The sequence below is a fragment of the Pelodiscus sinensis genome, chromosome 1 (assembly GCF_052426305.1).
Source record: "Pelodiscus sinensis isolate ZL-2025 chromosome 1, ASM5242630v1, whole genome shotgun sequence".
Lineage (NCBI taxonomy): Eukaryota > Metazoa > Chordata > Testudines > Trionychidae > Pelodiscus > Pelodiscus sinensis.
The window spans coordinates 161,133,607-161,149,097 of record NC_143052.1 but is presented as its reverse complement, the minus strand read 5'-3'; positions in this window follow the sequence as shown (position 1 = coordinate 161,149,097).

The following is a 15,491-nucleotide window of genomic DNA, read 5'->3' as shown; positions in this document are numbered from 1 at the left end:
AGACCTCTATCATATCCCCCCTCAGTCTCCTCTTTTCTAAGCTGAAAAGTCCCAGTCTCTTTAGCCTCTCTTCATATGGGACCTGTTCCAAACCCCTAATCATTGTAGTTGCCCTTTTCTGAACCCTTTCCAAGGCTAAAATATCTTTTATGAGGTGAGGAGACCACATCTGTACACAGTACTGAAGATATGGCATCCCATAGTTTGATACTTCCCCTCCTCCTTCTTCCCCTGGCTTCCCCCTTCCAGCTCCCTCCTCCTAGGTTTCCCTCCCTCCCCTCTTCCATCCTCTCTCTTCCCCTCTCCCACCTCCTTTTCCCAGTCTCCCCAGATGTTAATCCACCCCCCCCCAGTTTTGTTAAATAAAGAGAGTTTCTATTTTTGAACACACGTGTCCTTTATTTTTTACATCAGGAAGGGGGGCTAGGAGGGGTAAGTGGAAGGGAGGAATGAGGCATGAGTTTCCACTAGGGGGGATTGGGGTGGCTCTGTGGGGTCCTTGGGGTGGAAGCTCTCTTGCAGGGTCTCCTGGATCATGACAGCCCCCCCGATTGACCCCGCTGGATGGCAGCCCGCGGCAAGAGCTGCCGGGCTGATGGCTGAGTGCTGTGATGTGCCGAGTGTGGGCACTCAGGGCACTCCAAGTCAGGACTGCTTTGCTGTCCCTCATTGAGGTAGACAAGCGGGGAACCCTGAGAACTTTCTGTCTGGGGTGGTAGTCGGGTCCCTTTAAGCACAGCCCTCAGTTAGCCTGAGGCAGCAGCTCCACACTAAGTCCTAACCTGATGCCCTGCCGGCACTGGTTCTGGCCAGCCTTAACTTTGGGTCAGGGTCCACTCAATGTGGACATGCTATTTCAAACTAGCAAAATGCTAATTCAAATGAGTTTTTAGGTCTAGATGCCCTAGTTCGAATTAGTGCTGTAATATAGACATACACTTTGTGAGTAGATGTCCTGATATTATTTTTAAAATTACATCCTTTTACTTTACTTGTTCTATGACTGAGTGTGTGAGAGTGCTGTGCTTTCTGATTTCAAGGGAAAACTTTGCTGAAATCTGGTCCTCCAGAGATATGTGAATAAAATGAAAAGTTAACAAGTGCATTCATTAGTTTGTCTGGGCTGTTTCCTTATCATGGCTCTGTGGACAACTATTTGTTCGGGGAATTGCAATATTAATTTTATTTAAGTATTGTACGTGCATACCTTTGAGTATATGCACCAGTGTTGCTGTAGGCATGTTGGTCCCAGAATATCAGACACACAAGGTGGTGAAGTAATCTTTTATTGGATGAACTTCTTGGTGAGTGGAAAAACTTTCAAGCTGACACAGAGCTCTGCGTGCCCTGAAAGCTTGCCTCTCACCAGCAGAAGTTAGTCCAATAAAAGATATTACTTCACCCACCTTGTCCGCTTGTGTCAATAAAAGTAATAAAAATGGTCAGTTTGGAAAAGTCCCTTTCCCCCCAGCAATTCTAACTCTAGCAGAGCACATTTTAATTTTATTCTAACTCAATTTCCCAATAAAAATCCACCTCAATGTAGCATTCTACTTTCTGCTCATAATACCCGTCCCAATCTTTCTTACTGTATCACCATAGGTAATCCTTTAGATGTTTTTTGATGAAGTACCACAGGGTGTCTTACAAATATACTGCTTAGTATTTCAAAGGCATATTTCACTAGGAGGGTGGTAAAGCACTGGAATGTGTTACCTAGGGAGGTGGTGGAATCTCTATTCCTAGAGGTTAAGTCTCACCTTGACAAAGACTTGGCAAGGATGATTTAGTTGGGATTGGTCTTGCTTTTAACAGGGGGTTGACTCAATGACCCTCTGAGGTCTCTTCCAACCCTATGAATATGATTCTAAGAGGAGGCTGCAAGTTAACTGAATTACACTTTAAGGCTACTTCTACACTGGCATGATTTTGCGCAAGAACTCTTTTGCGGAAGAGTTCTTGTGCAAAAACTCTTCCAGAAGAGAGCGTCTACGCTGGCATGTGCCTTTTCGCAAGAAGTGTGCTTTTGTGCAAGAGCATCCTTGCCAGTGTAGACGCTCTCTTGCGCAAGTAAGCTCTGATGGCCATTTTAACTATCGGGCTTTCTTGTGCAAGAAATTCATGTTGCCTGTCTACAGTGGCCTCTTGCACAAGAACAGTTGTGCAAGAGGGCTTATTCCTAGTGGGAGCATCATAGTTATTGTGCAAAAAGCAATGATTTAATACATTAGAACATCAGTGTTCTTGAGCAAGAGCTCGCGGCCAGTGTAGACAGGCTGCAAGTTTTTGTGCAAAAGCGGCCGCTTTTGTGCAAGATCACACCAATGCAGACACAGCCTAAGTGTGTTCCATAGTAAGCTAAATGAAGACTGAAAACACTATCATGGACCCCTGAACTTCACTAAAAATCTACATAGTGTAAAAGCAGCAGGTTTATAGGAGTACATCCCTGAAAAAAGACGGATCATTCTGAATCCTTCCTCAGAGAAAAACTGTGTTATACCTGGCTACCTAACAGCTTACAGCACACACTATACCACAGACAGTTTCTTTCACTGTCCTAGCTGATAACACCCCTCTAACTCCTTTGTGATGCACCTGGAAGCAGGAGAAGATGGGAAGCTGCCCAAGGAACCAGCAGTAATTCTGAGGGAGCAGAACTTAGATATTAAGTACAGACTTCCTGGGCTAGAACCTACGAGGGAGGTAGAGCCTAGGTAACTGGCCTCTGAGAAGAGGGATGTAACTCTCTCCAAAATGCAAGAGGGATAGGGTTGCCAACTCTTCAGAATTGGTCTATAATCAACATTAGTCTGGTGACTATTGCAATCGATCCTGGAGATTTTAGCAGGATATTTTAAGAAAATGGCATTGTTATACAGGGAAAAAAATCTCAGAATAGCTTCCGTCAGAGTTGGCAATCCTAAAGAGAACAAGAACTGCTGAGGTAAGGCAAAAAGACCTGATGTAAGGTGATTGGACTGACTGTTCATATTCTCTATTATCCTGGAAGGGGTGGGGATTATACATGCAATAAATAAACTGCCAAACGCTCTCCTGTGGGATTCTGGAGACAACCAGAATGAGAAGAATAGGCAGAGTCAATGGGAGAGTACCTGCCATTGACTCATTGCAGGGAACACACCATGGTAAGTAGCTCTAAGTACACTAACTTCAGTTAAGTTACTCATGTAGCTGAAGCTGCATAACTTAGGGTTTGTCTTCAGTATGCAGTGCATCCACGCTGTAGCAATCAATCCACTGGAAGTTAATTTATCACGTCTGCTTAGATGTGATAATTCATCTGAGTGCTCTCCCATTGACTCTGGTACCCCACTAGGTCAATAGTAGCCAGAAAAGACAAGAAAGCAGCCCCCACCAATCTGACCGCAGAGATGACACCAAAGTTAGCGTGTCAACTTCAACTGCAGTGTTTGCGCAGATGAAGTTGTGCCAATTAGATTAACAGAGTGGGGGGAGAGGGTTAGTGTAGATGGTCCTTAATGCTGTAGACCAAGCCTAAGAGCCTGACTGTAAGGATCTCAGATTGAAAATGCTGCCCAAAGCTTTAGACATTAAACCATGAAGAAACAAAGCGTGTGTTTCCCTACTCTTCCATGCCTTGCTTTCCCCCTTTTTACAAGCTAGCTTCCTATGTTGCCTGTAAACAACTCTTTGGCTCCTCAGTCCCAGCCTTGTTTTGCTGTCCTGAATGCCTATATGAAATCCCTGCTCGCCTATATGAAATCCCTGCTTGTTGGTGCTGTCAGGGCATCAGCATCCTGTCAAAAGAGCAGTAAAAACATTAAGGTAACTTTGAGATTGCTGTTCACACAGTTCCTCTGTATTTTCATTGAAAGTATACTACAGTCAGAATCTACCTTTTCCCAGGTAGATCAAGCTCAACAGGTGCACCTCGGACATTCATATTCTCTCTCTACAGCCAGTATTAACTTATATCTATATTTTTACCTCTCATATGCTTTATTTCACTTATCATTTCTTGTAGATTTATGTATTCTGGTAATTAACCTGTCAGTCCAGCTCAGTGGTCTCCAGTCTTTAATGACAAGATCACTTTTTCAATTAAGTGCAATGTAAGATCTACCTCAAAACCTCAGCATCCCCAGGGGGGAGGGGGGGGGAATGGGGAGGAGAGTGTGGAGGCTGAGAAGGAAGAGGCGGGAGGGGGAGGAGTGGGAGCTGGGGAGGCAGCAAGTGCTGGAGTGGCACGAGGCAGCACGCTCTGCACCAGGGTCTGCAGATGGGCACAGATGGCACGACCCTGAGCAAGCAGCTCCCGCCGGAACTCCCATTCATCCTGCACCCACTGCTCCATAGTGCGGTGCAGAGCTCGCAGGGCCCCCAGCTGCTGGTCTCGGTACCCCTGCAGTGTTGCGGTGGACCTGCTGAGCCCTCGGGTGTGGGAGGATGTCCTGGGTGGGGTGGTGCGCCCTGCATGTGCAGCTGGTGAGGCTGTGGAGAAAGAAGAGAAGTGGTCAATTCTTCCTGGGGACACAGTGGGTGAAGACCAGCCCCCCCGCAACGTGAGGATGACCGTGCTCTGCACTGTCAGAGCCGCTGTGCTTGCACAGAGGCCATGGTCGGAATGTCCAGCTATCCCTGGGAGTGGACCCAAGTAACTTTAGTTGGCCAAATGTTTAGAGAAAATTAGCAATACTAGCAGCTGTTTTCAAGTAGCTTTGTGGCAGGTAAGCTAAGTTGTTAAAGTAAAGCCACTCTTGCCCTAGACTCTGCCCCTACCACTTAAGGCTTGTCCACATTGTGATGTAGCATACACCAGGGGGTGTATATTCTAGTCCACACTAGCATCTCACATTAACTGCCCCATGTGGACCTTATGGGTGTTAAAATACTACTGTTTGAAAAAGGAACTGCATTAAGGGTATGTCTAGACTACAGGGTTTTGTCGGCAAGTGGACTTTTGTCAATAAAACTACACCTGCGTCTAGATTACCACTGAGTTCAGGCGACATAATGTCGACAGAACGCGGCAGTTTTGTCTACAGCGGTAAGCCTCATCCTACAAGGAATAATGCCTTTTCTTGACAGTTCTGTCGACAGAAGGTGTAATTCCATCTATGCTGTCCTTTGCGTCTACACTGTCATGTTGATAAAGCGGCTTGCTTTGTCGACAGAACTGGATGTAGTCTAGACGCTCTTTTTCGACAGTATCTGTCGACAGCCTGTAGTCTAGATGTACCCTAACACTCACTAGAAACACGTTAGTGTGCATCATCAAGTGGACCCATTAGTACATGACTGTCAGCCAATGGTCAGGGCAGTGTCTGCGTGTGTGTTAGCAGTGTCTGCGTGTGTGTTAGCAGTTGAAGACTTGGGTGTGAGACGCAATGTCTTGTTGCAGTGGGCAGCCTAGGAGGCTGGAGAGCACCCCGAAAAAGAGTTTAACGTCTGTGACTTTACTGCTAGGACCGGGGTCCCATCGCAGAGGGCAGCCAACAGGCTCTCAGATGCTCCGAGTTTATAGGAAGAGCTTATTACACCTCAGATTTTAGCTGCTAAAATACAGGATCCCTTCGCAGCTGGCAGTCTGGGAAAGACTGAGAGATGCCCCAACGGATCTGTCACCTGGGAGTGACAATCCAAAAACGCCCAAGCTCTTCCTATACCTGTCCCTTAGACCGGCTGAAGTTCTTTTGTTTGTGTTCAGTTCAGGTACAGCAGCACGGGTTCAAGTCAGAAGCTTCACACGCACTGGCTTATTTATAGGAGAAAGGAAGAGAAAATAAAAGAAACTTGGTTCAATATATATATTTATAAGTGAATGAGGGCACCCACTTATTCCCAAAGTTTATAGCTAAATCACCTTACCAAAGGCAGTTTACAATACAAATGAAGTAGTTTGACTTAAGAAACTATAATGAAGTAACTAAACTTACAGCAGAGTGACAATTAAAGTGTACACATAAAGAAACACATTGCAGGTACAATTCTCACCCCTGCATTCCAGACTTGGCATGGCCAGCGTGTCTCTCTCAATCCCTCGGGAAGTAGGAGGACGAGGTTGGACATCCTACAGACCCCGGGAGGCAATCAATACCTGCCAGCAGGTGTAGGTGATTGGAGCTCAAATGGGATGGGCTATTAAACCCCTCTTTATACCCCTTGGGTCACGTAGGCTTCTTCCTGGTCTCAAGTGGCCAATTAGGAAAAATGGCTTTGAATGCCAAGTTTCCCACGAAGGGTGCAAAGCATAATTCACACCTGGGAAAATGCAGACAATGGGCACCTCTGGTATGTGATGGGCAAAGATCCCTCTCCTGGGACAGTGCAGGCGTGTCAATTACTGATACTAGCCATCAGGGTGACGGGAGGCCTCCCAGTCGTCAGCTAGCCCATTTACTGTCTGGTTTCTGTTTATGGAAGAGTCAGGGACAGGCAGCACACGTGCATTCCCAGGGCATCAAGGCTGACTGCCTTTCTCTTGCTCTCGGGGGGTAGGGGGGGAGAAAAGATGGGGTTCGTGTCTGGCTACAATGACAAACCTGTATGAACTCACAATTAGGATGCAGGCATTGTGTTCGATTGGGGAATAGACAAGAGAAACAAACCTGATGCAATTTCTAGGAACACTGGAGCTTAATGGAGGAGAGCAGTCAAAAAAAGGAAGTAGTCAAGAACATCATTTTAAGAGCTGTACTTCCTTAACCCCAAAGCAGGGAACACTGTCTATCTTTTGTAGACCTGCGTACAGGTCTTCACTTTGCAAGATATATTGTGTAGTACGTAAACCCTGGTCTACATTAGCGAGTTATTTTGAAGTAATTCCCATTTTGAAACAATTGGAGCATCCACACTCCCAAGCTTGTTATTTCGAAATAAGGGGCTGGTTATTTCAAAATCTGTAGTCCTGCTTTCCCTTGGGAATAAGCTTATTTCTGGAGTAGGAAATTATTTTGAAATAACTATTGTAGACATGCCTAAGTTAAGATGCTCCTACATGGTCAGGAGACAGTGTTCCTGTCAGTATAGTTAATTCAACCTCCCCGAGAGATGGTAGCTATGTTGACACACAACACTGTTTACATGTTGTGGGGGAACACGTGCTATGGCTGATATAACTATGTTGCTCAGGAGCGTCGCCTTTTCATGCTCCTGAGTCATGCATTATACTTCTTAAGATCTGACTAACATAGACCTGGTCTTAGCTAAATGGCTTAATTCGAAGGGAATAACATCTCCCCTTATGCTTCCTGTGAAACCTTAAGAGGCTAGTTCCTTAATTTCTTCATTACAGTTTGATATATTTACTAATTGTAAAAGCGGCGAGGAGTCCTGTGGCACCTTGTAGACTAACCGAAGTGTTGGAGCATAAGCTTTCGTGGGTAAAGACCCACTTCTTTACATCTGACGAAGTGGGTCTTCGAAGTGTTGGAGCTTTTGCAGATTCAGACTAACACGGCTACCCCTCTGATACTCTACTAATTGTAGTAACTGTGGCAAGTCTGATACAGTGCAATATCAAAACAAGAGTATAACTTCAACAATCTATGGGTCAGTGGTTCAATGTATTATTGTTAATTGGGCTAGAGAAATAAGTCAAAGTAGCTAGTGACATTTTACATACACGTGTTTTATAACTTTTGCTTAACCTTATATTTATAAAAGATGCACTGAGTTTCTCTCAAAACTTCAGTTCTGACAAAGTAACTTACATAAAAGGCAAAAGGTGAAATCATTAAAAAAAAACCTCCCCAGTCTAGCCTATATTATAATTACTTAAAACATTACCTTATTATCCCTAGAATATATACAAAAGACTTGAAAAGAGCAGCAGATTCATGCTATGTCTTCGAATGAGTTGATTTTCCTGTGAAGTTTTCCTGCTCTGTCAGAACCAAGTCCTTGCCTGGTATCGACTCCGTTGCTATTCTAACAATCCTAGTTTCTCCCAGCTCAAACGAAACTCATTAACTATTTTTTATGACTATAACCTTAGGTCAACACTCAGCTTTGCCAATTGTTTCCTAACTAGTCATCTGACCCAGATAATACAGTCACCTCCATTTATATTTACCGATGATTAAAGTTTAGTATAAAACTGAAATCAAAAGCAGGCTTAGTGTCCTGGTGCCAATATTTCTATTACAAAGGCAATACTATTTAGAGATGGTGCAAAGAAACACTTTCAAATCTGCATTATATTTAAATTGACAGTTCACGTTTGAAGCTCTCTTGGGACTTGGATTGGGATTTAGTTGTGCTGAGAACTCACTTGTTCATAAAGTTTCACTCCAAAATGGCAGAAATCATGTAAGATCTGTTAATTCTTAATCATACAAAGCAATAGCGGGGGGAGGGGGAAGAGAAAAAAAAAAGCAGCTACCCACCATTCTAGTTCTAGATATAACTCAATCAAACCACAAGGAAAGGTTTGAATATGCAGCTTGACTTGTAGCCCTGTGCCCCATTCATTTGATATTAAAGAGTAATATTTAGGTCCAGTATTCCTGTAATAGATCCATTTCTATTGTATCAAAATGATTTGTTTATATTCATTACACATTACCTTCAGATTAAACTGGTCTGTGATACAGTTGTTAGTTTATTTTCCCAGCCCTGGTTTCAAAGCTCAATTATAAGTGTGGTTCTCAACTCCAGAAGTGACAGGCATAAACATCTGAAATTAAATAAAAAACATGAGTCTCAAATCAATGCTTATAACACATGAACAGAAGAGGAAAAGATACTGATTTTCAAAATGCACTAGATAATTTAGCCTTACAACTCCCACTGAAATTAGTGGCTTTAAAAGTGTCAGATTAAGTGTCTTGATAGCTATCCCGAGAGTCCTAACTCCCACTCATGCACTCTAAGTATTAGTACACATTCCCACATTACTGTACCTCCAGAATGTATTGAGTGGAGGGTACTATGGCTCTATTAGAGGATCTTTCTTATGAGAGAGAAGCTGGGACTGGATGACCATGAGATGGATTGATCAATAAATTGCCCTGGTCCATTCATCCCCACTGAATCATCTGGCGCTAGCCACAGTCACAAGACAGAATATTAGACCTCTTTGCCCCACCTCCAGTTGCTTGCTCTGAGAATTAGCTTGTTTAGCTGGCTGGATGCCTCCCTCTAGCTGGTGTCTCCCCATGGCTCTTTGACCACAGCATCCTCTTCAGGACACTGCCCTCCAGCAGTGCCCACTCCAGTCGCTCTGCATCCCCTTTTGGGGCAGGGGGGTGTTGTTTACTTCACTGCACACTCTAGTGTCCTCCCCTCCCCAGGGCCTTCAGTTCTTCTCACCCAGTTCCCCTGTACCCACCTTGCCTCAGTGACCAACTGTCTGTCTTCATCTAGCCCCTGCCTCAGGGGCAAACTGCCATCTGTAATGGCCACTCATCACTAGCAAAGGGGTGTGGATCTGTTGCCCTTGCCTACCATGGCTACCTCTGTAGCATCAGGCCTTGCTTCAGGCCCTGCAGCCTGGGAGCTTGGTTGGCCAGAGCCTCCCCAACACTGCTTTCTTTCCCCAGCACTTCTCTCTCTAGGAAGCCTCCTGCTTTCCTAGCAATCAGGTCCCTAGTGCTTTCTCTCCAGAGCAGCAGTCAGCTCTCCTGTGTCCACCAGGAGAGCTTCTTTATATAGCCCCCAGCTGGGCCCTCATTAGCCAGAAATGCCTCAGCTGGGGCTTCATTTGCAGTCCTCGATCAGGCAGGGCTGGATTAAGGCATGGGCTAGCTGGGCAGCTGCCATCAGGCACCGCGTGCCCTGCTCCCGGATTGCAGGCTGCAGCAGCTCCCAGTGGCCACCCTGCAGGGGCCGCCTGGGGCGGAGGCCATGTTAACCCCTGCAGCGCCAACCAGCAGCACCCTTCCCCCCACAGCTGTGGGACCCCGCACAGCCAGGCTCAGCCTGCCCCAGACAGCCCCTGGCTGCGTGCCAGCGGCGGTAGTCAGGCTGGGCCGGGCCGGGCCAGGCATGTGCATCCTGCCACCGCCAGCTCCACACACCCTCCCCCCACGCACTGGGAGGGGGCAGGGCTGCACATGTGCCCTCCCTCACATGCCGGCGCGGGGCCGCACATGCACCCTACCCCAATCCAGGGAGCAATTAAACTGTCTGCCTGGGGTGCCGAAATGGCTCGGTCTAGCCCTGCACTCAAGGCTGGGGTTTGCCCTTAGAGGGCCAGTGCAGTTCAAATGCCCTGTCACATCACCCTTACCTCTTCAACCTTAGATTAATTATTGCTTCGCCAGAATGGAAAATTTGACTTTGTACAAGTATACGACAGACTTGTTGGGCCCCTGGGCAAGGTGTGTGGGAGGAGGAGATGGCTGGGGAGGACTCTGTCCTCCCAGAAGGGGTGAGGCCTCAGGCAGAAGGGGTGGGACTAGAGCAGCCAGCCCTCAGAGCACCCATAGCCTGCCACCCCCACCACCTGTCTCCAGCCTGGTTTCACAGCCATCCGGTGTGTGCTGTGCAGAACTCCAGTGGTGATTTAAAAGATCTGCTCTGGCTGCTGCGGTTCCTGTGGTAGGAGCAGTGGCAAACCCGAAGCCCTTTTGAATTGCAGGGCCTTCTTTGCCCCACCTCCACTGAGGGGCCTGACTTCAACATCTGGAGTCATGAAAGTGTCAGTCGAGTACTATTCAGGCCTTAGGCTACCAACTTTTGAGATCATAATTCAATTTACTATGACTGAGAAGGATATTGAAAAACACAATGGATGAAGGACTCACACAGCCTGGTCATTTAAACAACATTCATAAAGAATAATATTACATTAGATTATGGGTAGGGCTTCTATGTTTCAGGTGTTAACTGAATTTTTGGGTTTATTTTTAGCCATTTGAGTTTTTTATAGATGTCAAAAACTAGGTTACAATAGTATATCCTGTAATGAGTAATCTCTTTGTAGTTCTCTCTAATGCGGCACTGTTTCAAACAGCCTCTTATGTTAAAGTGCTCTAAGCAATCCTGAGTACTTCTGCAGCAGGGTTTTTGGTGTGGGGTGCTGACCTGCACCCTCCTTAATCATCTGCATGCTCCCCACCATCCTCTAGATCTTAGGCCAGTGGCCAGGCAGGACCCTTGGGCTGGCAGCCAGACAGGATCCCAGGACTAAAGGCAGAGCCCTTGGGACAGGAACAAGCCAAGGGCCAGGACACTGAGCAGCAAGTGAGAGGGGCCAGTGGCTGGCACTCCAAGTGCATAACCTGGGGGTGCTGCAGCACCCTCTGGACCCCTATTTCCCACGCCTAGGGAGGTCTATTCAGACCCATGATTGTACAACATGGTAATGTGCTTTAGAAATCACACTCCTTTAGGCCGCATTACTGTTCCATGTGGACAAGCCCTTAGAGACAAGCTACGGTTTCTGATGTTTATTAGATAAACACAAATTTCAGTTCTGTTTCATTTTTTATGGTGGTACTTAATTGCTGTTTATTGGTTTAATAAAAAATCCCAAATCCTACATATGAGTTTATGGGCAAACAAGACATTCTCTTAAACGAAGCCACCCACTCAATTGAAAATGGACATAGAAATAAATAATAGTAATAATCTGCAGAGTTATAATATGCACTTATGTAACATCTTTCATCTGAGGCTCTCAAAGCACTTGACAAAGGTTTCTGTAGTCATTTTACAGAAAGGGAAAATTGAAACACATAGTATAGATGACTTGCTCAGGCAGACATGAGTCGGAAACCAGGTCAGCCCCTTCATCTTACCACTATACATTGCTGCCTCCTCATCAAAATAATGTAATAGTTCTTTTTTCACATACGCAACATAAGACTAAAATAGTTACAGAAATGATTTTTAAATCAATGTTTGTTTTTATCTTGCCAGATTTGGACTGTGAGAGTAATTCCAATTAGTGTATTTGTCCCATCACAAGCATGCCTCATCCTGAGACAGTTCGGCCCAATGGCCACAGTCTATAACAGCCCTTGGATTCGGGGCAGCACAGCCTAATGGATAGAGCCTAACGGCCCTCACTTCAACGCCTTACAGCCAAATGGCTAGAGCCAGGAGCACAACCCTCAGTTCAAGGCAGTACTGCCTAATGGTTAGAGTCATGGGTTTGGGGCAGCAGCCCTGGCAAGGGGGCCAGACCCATTCTACTTCACCAGTTTACGACCCAGGGCTCTGTTAGCGGCAGAGTGTTCTGCTACTCACTTAGAAGGGAATCCAACTGTAACATACTGAGCTCACTTGGGTGGAAGATACTACTCACACACCCTCCTTGGGTCACTTCCTACCAGATCTGGAGTTGGGCTGCTCCATGTAGTCTCCAGATCATCTGGTTCCATAGCATCAGTCTCCTCTAGTTCTTCTGGGTCTGCAGGCTCAATATAGACTCCCAGGTCTCCAGCTCCTGTCATCAGGGTTTCTGGCTGGTCTACTTCCAGGGCTCCTCTGGAAAGTCCTTCCTCTCAAGTTTCCCACCCAGACTAAGCTGAGCTGCTTCCTTTTATGCTGCTTTAGCCATTGGAGCATGCTCAGTGTGGCTGTGGGGGGGGTGGGACTTCCCCGTCTTGGACCAGTCACAATACTTAATTCATAAACTCTTAAGACATGATTCACTACAGCTGTGTACTTTGAATAGTCTTTTACAGGTGTGCAAAATAAGCATAAAGAAGAGTGTTAGAATTGGGGGGCGGCAGGAGGAAGGCTGACAAACTGGCTGGGCATCTGTGCAAGGTGTGGGGAGTGTCTCTATGCTCCTGAAAGAGGTGGGGCCTTAGGCCGAGAGGGAGGAGCTGGCGGGCCCTCAGCACTCTCTGGATTGCACCATGCCTGCTCCCCCCACACACCAGCCTTCAGCACCACTGGAGCATGCTGCATGGGTCTCTTTAAAGAGCTCAGGGGTCCGACCACAATTGCTTCCAGATTAGCAGTTGCCTCAAGCCACAGGCCCTTTTGAATCACCAGGTCTCAGGGCAGTTCCCCCCTTAGCCCTGTCAGCGAGTCTCAGCATTGTCATTACTGAGACTAAGAATTGAATAGACATGGGAAATGAATTATCCTGTCTGCCATCCAAGCAGGTCAAGAATGAAGCTCATAAATGGAGCCGTTTGGGGAAAGATTGAACTGCTTCTGCCTGTATTGTCCCTATTCTCTGCCTAAAAGATTAATCTCTGGGGATGTGAATCTGAAACCTGTCATAACCATCAAAATCTCTCACGCGGAAGAAGAATGTAAAGTGTTTGAATCTGACTTCATGCTGGTATAAATCAGAAGTAATTCCACTAACGTCATTAGTATTGCCTTTGAGTAAAACTGAGGTGAGATCAGACTCACGCCAAAAGCTTCCTCTGGTTATTATGATTTCTGACTGACTAGTAACAAAGTCCTGCAAACGCTTTGCAATATTCCACATTTTCATTGCTGCATGCAGTTTTACTAAACCCTTGAGGTTCTGCAACCACATAAAGCAGCAAAAGAATGCTTTTTAAAATTAGAAGAAAAAATTAAGTTAAATAGCAGTATTAAGAGCACATATTTCATTTAAGAAGTTATTTACTATTGAAGCTTTTAATGAATTTATGTTGCAAATAAAGACTATCAAATTGCAGTCAATCCCTGAACTTATGACTACGTCTTTATTTTATGAAGCAGTCTATTGACAGTCCTCAGGCTGCAGAAGGCGTTATGTCTATAGTGGAACAGAGGCTTCAGATTATAAATTCATCTGTGTGCTTAGCCAAGTTTCAATGTTTAGGTATCAAATATATATAATGTTATCACTTGCACAGGAGTCACTACTAGATAGAAACTATGATGCTAAACATAGTTTCCCAGCCCACTAAAGATAAAACATAACTCTACTGTACGTGAAGCATCAATTAAAATGAGAAATGCAGTTCTTAAATTGACAAAGTTAGCAAATAAAGTAGATAGACCAACCTACTTTGCCAGGCAACATATCAAAGTTCAAATACAGCCTCATGTTTGGCTGATTAACAGCATGATCTGGGAGCTGAGCTGCCCTGGGGTACGGTAAACTGAGTAACAGAATAACATCATCTACTAATGGATCTAAAGCAGCATAGAAGTTCTACACATAAGAGACCTATTAAAGTAGTGAATCCATTGCCCTGCCAGCAAACTTTATTTACTACTGCTTTCTTCAGCCTAGTTTTACATTTTCCAAGGATTGGCACTTGCCCCACTTCCTTTGGGAGACTATTCCACCATTTAAATAGGCCTCATTAGCAGGAATTATTTCCTGAACTTCTGCCTTAATTTTTAGCCTTTTCTTAATTTCATCTCATTATTCTTAGTTTTAATAGATAATTTTTTGATAAAACCTTTCTATATTTGAAGTCTTTGCCTTTATATATTGGCAGGGTTATCAACCCTTTAGTCGTCATTGTTTAGCCATGTTATACATATGGATTGTAGCTCATTTAATCCTGCCTTATAACTCAAAACCTCCATTCTCCTAATAATTTTTGCAGCTTTTCTCTCAGTGTTCCCTGTCAATAGCCTAATTGTGTTGATGTACCCAGAACTGAATGCAGTGGTTCAGGCAAAAATGGTCAAACTATTTATGATGTTGAATTCAGCCTTTTTTTCCCCTGTTCACAAACTCCACACTATAGATGAAGGATAAATTCACAGCATCCTTCTGTCCATCACACCATAAAAATTGCATTAGTGTCGGGTGTCTTCCTGGTATTCATGTGTCCAGCACAACCTCTCAGTTCATTGTCATTTATGAATGTTATAAATGTGCTGCTAACCTCTTCTTGATCTAAGAGTCCTTAGTGCCTTTTAACGCTTCACTGTAGGTATACTTACCAAAAGTATAGTTATGCAGAGGTAGAAGGAAATTCTGAAGCAGGTGGAGGACATATGTTGAAAAGGTGAAGAACCTGAGTTTTATGTACGTTGAGGCTGCCTTTCCAGTGCTATGACAGTGTAAAGTGGCTTTAAATATAATTTACAGAGCCTTAATGTAAATTAGAGTAAGTTCTGGAGATCCAAAGGACCTCAGGATTAGGAGTTGCATCTGGGAGACCTGACTGAACAAATTAAAACAGCAGCCACAATGAGGTTCATCAGCCCGCATCTGACAAGCTGATATTCACTCTTCAAGCTGTAGTGTTAATGTGTTATTCTAAGAGAAACATTAGGCTGAGCTTAAAAGTAATGCTGAAACAATTCCTTTCTTCCTCTCTTTAAAACTGGAAATATTGCTTCTCTCTTACATTTGTCACCTCTGAGAATGTGCATTTGCCACCTCTCTTGACTGTGCATGCATTCAAGAGAGAAAGAGAGAGATGTGACAGAACAGGGTGCTATCCACTGAATAGATTATGTATTTTCCATCATAGTATAACACAACTTTTCTCACAAACCCAAGTTTCAAATAATGGCGGCTTAGAATAGCTGCTGCTTTAATTGAGTAACCTCTTTGCCATTTTTTTAGCACAAACAGATGGGTGATTGTTGACATGCAGGAGTAAAACATGTTTCCTCAG